The following is a 6,246-nucleotide window of genomic DNA, read 5'->3' as shown; positions in this document are numbered from 1 at the left end:
TAGACTTGCATGGCTTAATCTTTGAGACAAGCATATGCTACTGGCAGGATCAACCAGGTAGCCTCTGGCGCGGCCGCAGGCGGCGGGCGGGCGGCGCGAGGAGCGAGACCTTCGCCGCCGACGGGCGGTTCGGGTCGCGTCGCGGGCGCCGCCACCGCCGCCTGCCGGCCGGCTGGGGCGGACGGTGCCTTTTCGGGGGGGGGTTGCGCTATTGGAAGAACGATCGGGACGAGCAGATCGAGATCGCGGTAGAGGCCCACGCCGCGGTGGCATTGGGGCACGCACGCACGCACGCCTACTGGCCTCCCTCTCGAACCTCCGCGCGGCGCGCCAGGTGCTTCGGCCTCGCCATTTGTTTGAAGGGCATGAGAAACATAGTGCTTCCGGAGGCACCGCCGCCGCCTCCGGGCGCCAACCTCCCCCAGACTGGGCTCGCGCCTGTCGGGCGGGGGAGGGAGGGCCGGCGGGGCGCCGGGCTCCGTCGTAGGACGGCCGGGTGATGGCTTCGTAACCCCCCCGCCCCGGTTAAAGGGAGGGGGGGCGTACGTCGCCGGTTCGGGGGGCGTCTCGGCCTCGCTTCCAATCGGGCGCGCCGGGGCTGTGCGAGCGCCGGGCCGTCAAAGGCCGGCGTTCGCGGTGGCCGGGGCGCTGTAAGGCGACCCGCGAGCCGGAGGAGCCGCCCGCCCGAACACCGGCGCGAGGCCGGCCGGCGGGGGCCCTCCGAAGGCGGGTCTTGGATGCCGTTCGTACGTGGGAGAAGGTGCGGCGTGTCAGCGGGCGACGGCCTGCTGCCGAGGCTCCGGAGGCTCCGGGGGCGGCGCTCTGAAAATATCCGGAAGATCGGCCGACTTGGAAAAAAATTTGAGAACCGGGGCTGAGGAGGGGGAAAATCTGGCCAGGGAGGCCGACCCGAAGTGCCTCTAAGTCGGATAGGGATTGGGCGAAACTCCCTTGGAAGTGGCACTCTGAAAAAATTTCCAAGTTTGGCTGACTTAGAAAAAATTCGAGAACCAGGATGAGGAGGGGGAAAATGTGGCCAGTCAGGCCGACCCGAAGTGCCTCTTAGGCGGATAGGGGTTGGGCGAAACTCCCTTGAAAGTGGCACTCTGAAAAAATTTCCAAGTTTGGCTGACTTAGAAAAAATTCGAGAACCAGGATGAGGAGGGGGAAAATGTGGCCAGTCAGGCCGACCCGAAGTGCCTCTTAGGCGGATAGGGGTTGGGCGAAACTCCCTTGAAAGTGGCACTCTGAAAAAATTTCCAAGTTTGGCTGACTTAGAAAAAATTCGAGAACCAGGATGAGGAGGGGGAAAATGTGGCCAGTCAGGCCGACCCGAAGTGCCTCTTAGGCGGATAGGGGTTGGGCGAAACTCCCTTGAAAGTGGCACTCTGAAAAAATTTCCAAGTTTGGCTGACTTAGAAAAAATTCGAGAACCAGGATGAGGAGGGGGAAAATGTGGCCAGTCAGGCCGACCCGAAGTGCCTCTTAGGCGGATAGGGGTTGGGCGAAACTCCCTTGAAAGTGGCACTCTGAAAAAATTTCCAAGTTTGGCTGACTTAGAAAAAATTCGAGAACCAGGATGAGGAGGGGGAAAATGTGGCCAGTCAGGCCGACCTGAAGTGCCTCTTAGGCGGATAGGGGTGGGCGAAACTCCCTGAAAGTGGCACTCTGAAAAAATTTCCAAGTTTGGCTGACTTAGAAAAAATTCGAGAACCAGGATGAGGAGGGGAAAATGTGGCCAGTCAGGCCGACCCGAAGTGCCTCTTAGGCGGATAGGGGTTGGGCGAAACTCCCTTGAAAGTGGCACTCTGAAAAATTTCCAAGTTTGGCTGACTTAGAAAAAATTCGAGAACCAGGATGAGGAGGGGAAAATGTGGCCAGTCAGGCCGACCTGAAGTGCCTCTTAGGCGGATAGGGGTTGGGCGAAACTCCCTTGAAAGTGCACTCTGAAAATATTTCCAAGTTGGGCTGACTTAGAAAAAATTCGAGAACCAGGCTGAGGAGGGGACCATCTGCAAGGGAGTCCGACCTAAAGTGCATCTAAAGCGGATATGGGTTGGTCGAGCCTCCCTTGATTTGCCCTGGAGCTCCCACGTCTTAAAAAGGTCTCTCCTATAATTGTACACCAACCATTTTGAGGTTTGGGTGCAAACCTCTCGAATGGGGGACTCGGTCCCCTATCTACAGCGCCCCCTAATGACGACAGGTGGTACTGCGCCCCTGGTAGCCCGGCCATTGAAAATGAATGGGCCCATTCATTTCAATGGGGAATTTCGACCCCTGGTTGCCCGCCATTCATTTCAATGGGAATTTCGACCCTGGTCGCCCGCCATTCATTTCAATGGGGACTTTCGACCCCTGGTTGCCCGCCATTCATTTCAATGGGGGATTTCGACCCCTGGTCGCCCGCCATTCATTTCAATGGGGGATTTCGACCCCTGGTAGCCCGCCATCATTTCAATGGGGGACTTCGACCCCTGGTAGCCCGCCATTCATTTCAATGGGGGACTTGGACCCCTGGTAGCCCGCCATTCATTTCAATGGGGGATTTCGACCCCTGGTCGCCCGCCATTCATTTCAATGGGGGACTTGGACCCCTGGTAGCCCGCCATTCATTCAATGGGGGATTTCGACCCCCTGGTCGCCCGCCATTCATTTCAATGGGGGATTTCGACCCTGGTAGCCCGCCATTCATTTCAATGGGGGACTTCGACCCCTGGTTGCCCGCCATTCATTTCAATGGGGGATTTCGACCCCTGGTCGCCCGCCATTCATTTCAATGGGGGATTTCGACCCTGGTAGCCCGCCATTCATTTCATGGGGGACTTGGACCCCTGGTAGCCCGCCATTCATTTCAATGGGGGATTTCGACCCCTGGTAGCCCGCCATTCATTTCAATGGGGGACTTGACCCCTGGTAGCCCGCCATTCATTTCAATGGGGGATTTCGACCCCTGGTCGCCCGCCATTCATTTCAATGGGGGATTTCGACCCCTGGTAGCCCGCCATTCATTTCAATGGGGACTTCGACCCTGGTTGCCCGCCATTCATTTCAATGGGGGACTTCGACCCCTGGTTGCCCGCCATTCATTTCAATGGGGGACTTCGACCCCTGGTTGCCCGCCATTCATTTCAATGGGGGATTTCGACCCCTGGTCGCCCGCCATTCATTTCAATGGGGGACTTCGACCCCTGGTTGCCCGCCATTCATTTCAATGGGGATTTCGACCCCTGGTTGCCCGGCATTCGTTCCTATGTGGCGGGGATTTCAACCCCAGGTCGCCCTCGTGTGGTTCTTTTTGGCGCAGCTGACCGGCTCCGCTGCTCATGGAGGTTTGCTAGTGGAGGATAACCCCCTGCCTGGGCAACTCGAACGCCCGGCATTCGTTCCTATGTGGCGGGGGATTTCAACCCAGGTCGCCCTCGTGTGGTTCTTTTTGGCGCAGCTGACCGGGCTCCGCTGCTCATGGAGGTTTGCTAGTGGAGGATAACCCCCTGCCTGGGCAACTCGAACGCCCGGCATTCGTTCCTATGTGGCGGGGGATTTCAACCCCAGGTCGCCCTCGTGTGGTTCTTTTTGGCGCAGCTGACCGGGCTCCGCTGCTCATGGAGGTTTGCTAGTGGAGGATAACCCCTGCCTGGGCAACTCGAACGCCCGGCATTCGTTCCTATGTGGCGGGGATTTCAACCCCAGGTCGCCCTCGTGTGGTTCTTTTGGCGCAGCTGACGGGCTCCGCTGCTCATGGAGGTTTGCTAGTGGAGGATAACCCCCTGCCTGGGCAACTCGAACGCCCGGCTCCCCCCCGGTCCGCTGGAGCTCCTCCAACGGCCAGCAACAAGCCCCGAAGACGGGCGCGCCTCCCGCGGTCCGCTGGAGCTCCTCCAACGGCCAGCAACAAGCCCCGAAGACGGGCGCGCTCCCGCGGTCCGCTGGAGCTCCTCCAACGGCCAGCAACAAGCCCCGAAGACGGGCGCGCTCCCCCCGGTCCGCTGGAGCTCCGCCAACGGCCAGCAACAAGCCCCGAAGACGGGCGCGCTCCCCCCGGTCCGCCAACGGCCAGCAAACAAGCCCCGAAGACGGGCGCGCTCCCCGCGGTCCGCTGGAGCTCCTCCAACGGCCAGCAACAAGCCCCGAAGACGGGCGCGCTCCCCCCGGTCCGCTGGAGCTCCTCCAACGGCAGCAACAAGCCCCGAAGACGGGCGCGCTCCCCGCGGTCCGCTGGAGCTCCTCCAACGGCCAGCAACAAGCCCCGAAGACGGGCGCGCTCCCCGCGGTCCGCTGAGCTCCTCCAACGGCCGGCAACAAGCCCCGAAGACGGGCGCGCTCCCCCCGGTCCGCTGGAGCTCCGCCAACGGCCAGCAACAAGCCCCGAAGACGGGCGCGCTCCCCCCGGTCCGCCAACGGCCAGCAACAAGCCCCGAAGACGGGCGCGCTCCCGCGCGTCCGCTGGAGCTCCTCCAACGGCCAGCAACAAGCCCCGAAGACGGGCGCGCTCCCCGCGGTCCGCTGGAGCTCCTCCAACGGCCAGCAACAAGCCCCGAAGACGGCGCGCTCCCCCGGTCCGCTGGAGCTCCTCCAACGGCCAGCAACAAGCCCCGAAGACGGGCGCGCTCCCCGCGGTCCGCTGGAGCTCCTCCAACGGCCAGCAACAAGCCCCGAAGACGGGCGCGCTCCCCGCGGTCCGCTGGAGCTCCTCCAACGGCCGGCAACAAGCCCCGAAGACGGGCGCGCTCCCCCCGGTCCGCTGGAGCTCCGCCAACGGCCAGCAACAAGCCCCGAAGACGGGCGCGCTCCCCCCGGTCCGCCAACGGCCAGCAACAAGCCCCGAAGACGGGCGCGCTCCCCGCGGTCCGCTGGAGCTCCTCCAACGGCCAGCAACAAGCCCCGAAGACGGGCGCGCTCCCCGCGGTCCGCTGGAGCTCCTCCAACGGCCAGCAACAAGCCCCGAAGACGGGCGCGCTCCCCCCGGTCCGCTGGAGCTCCTCCAACGGCCAGCAACAAGCCCCGAAGACGGGCGCGCTCCCCGCGGTCCGCTGGAGCTCCTCCAACGGCCAGCAACAAGCCCCGAAGACGGGCGCGCTCCCCGCGGTCCGCTGGAGCTCCTCCAACGGCCGGCAACAAGCCCCGAAGACGGGCGCGCTCCCCCCGGTCCGCTGGAGCTCCGCCAACGGCCAGCAACAAGCCCCGAAGACGGGCGCGCTCCCCCCGGTCCGCCAACGGCCAGCAACAAGCCCCGAAGACGGGCGCGCTCCCCGCGGTCCGCTGGAGCTCCTCCAACGGCCAGCAACAAGCCCCGAAGACGGGCGCGCTCCCCCCGGTCCGCTGGAGCTCCTCCAACGGCCAGCAACAAGCCCCGAAGACGGGCGCGCTCCCCGCGGTCCGCTGGAGCTCCTCCAACGGCCAGCAACAAGCCCCGAAGACGGGCGCGCTCCCCGCGGTCCGCTGGAGCTCCTCCAACGGCCAGCAACAAGCCCCGAAGACGGGCGCGCTCCCCCCCGGTCCGCTGGAGCTCCGCCAACGGCCAGCAACAAGCCCCGAAGACGGGCGCGCTCCCCCCGGTCCGCTGGAGCTCCTCCAACGGCCAGCAACAAGCCCCGAAGACGGGCGCGCTCCCCCCGGTCCGCTGGAGCTCCTCCAACGGCCAGCAACAAGCCCCGAAGACGGGCGCGCTCCCCGCGGTCCGCTGGAGCTCCTCCAACGGCCAGCAACAAGCCTCGAAGACGGGCGCGCTCCCCGCGGTCCGCTGGAGCTCCGCCAACGGCCAGCAACAAGCCCCGAAGACGGGCGCGCTCCCCGCGGTCCGCTGGAGCTCCTCCAACGGCCAGCAACAAGCCCCGAAGACGGGCGCGCTCCCCCCGGTCCGCTGGAGCTCCGCCAACGGCCAGCAACAAGCCCCGAAGACGGGCGCGCTCCCCCCGGTCCGCTGGAGCTCCTCCAACGGCCAGCAACAAGCCCCGAAGACGGGCGCGCTCCCCCCGGTCCGCTGGAGCTCCTCCAACGGCCAGCAACAAGCCCCGAAGACGGGCGCGCTCCCCGCGGTCCGCTGGAGCTCCTCCAACGGCCAGCAACAAGCCTCGAAGACGGGCGCGCTCCCCGCGGTCCGCTGGAGCTCCGCCAACGGCCAGCAACAAGCCCCGAAGACGGGCGCGCTCCCCGCGGTCCGCTGGAGCTCCGCCAACGGCCAGCAACAAGCCCCGAAGACGGGCGCGCTCCCCGCGGTCCGCTGGAGCTCCTCCAACGGCCGGC

This window comes from Leptonotus elevatus, unplaced genomic scaffold (assembly GCF_054856555.1).
Source record: "Leptonotus elevatus isolate MCC_2025b unplaced genomic scaffold, RoL_Lele_1.0 HiC_scaffold_123, whole genome shotgun sequence".
Taxonomy (NCBI): domain Eukaryota; kingdom Metazoa; phylum Chordata; class Actinopteri; order Syngnathiformes; family Syngnathidae; genus Leptonotus; species Leptonotus elevatus.
This window is presented reverse-complemented; position numbering follows the sequence as displayed.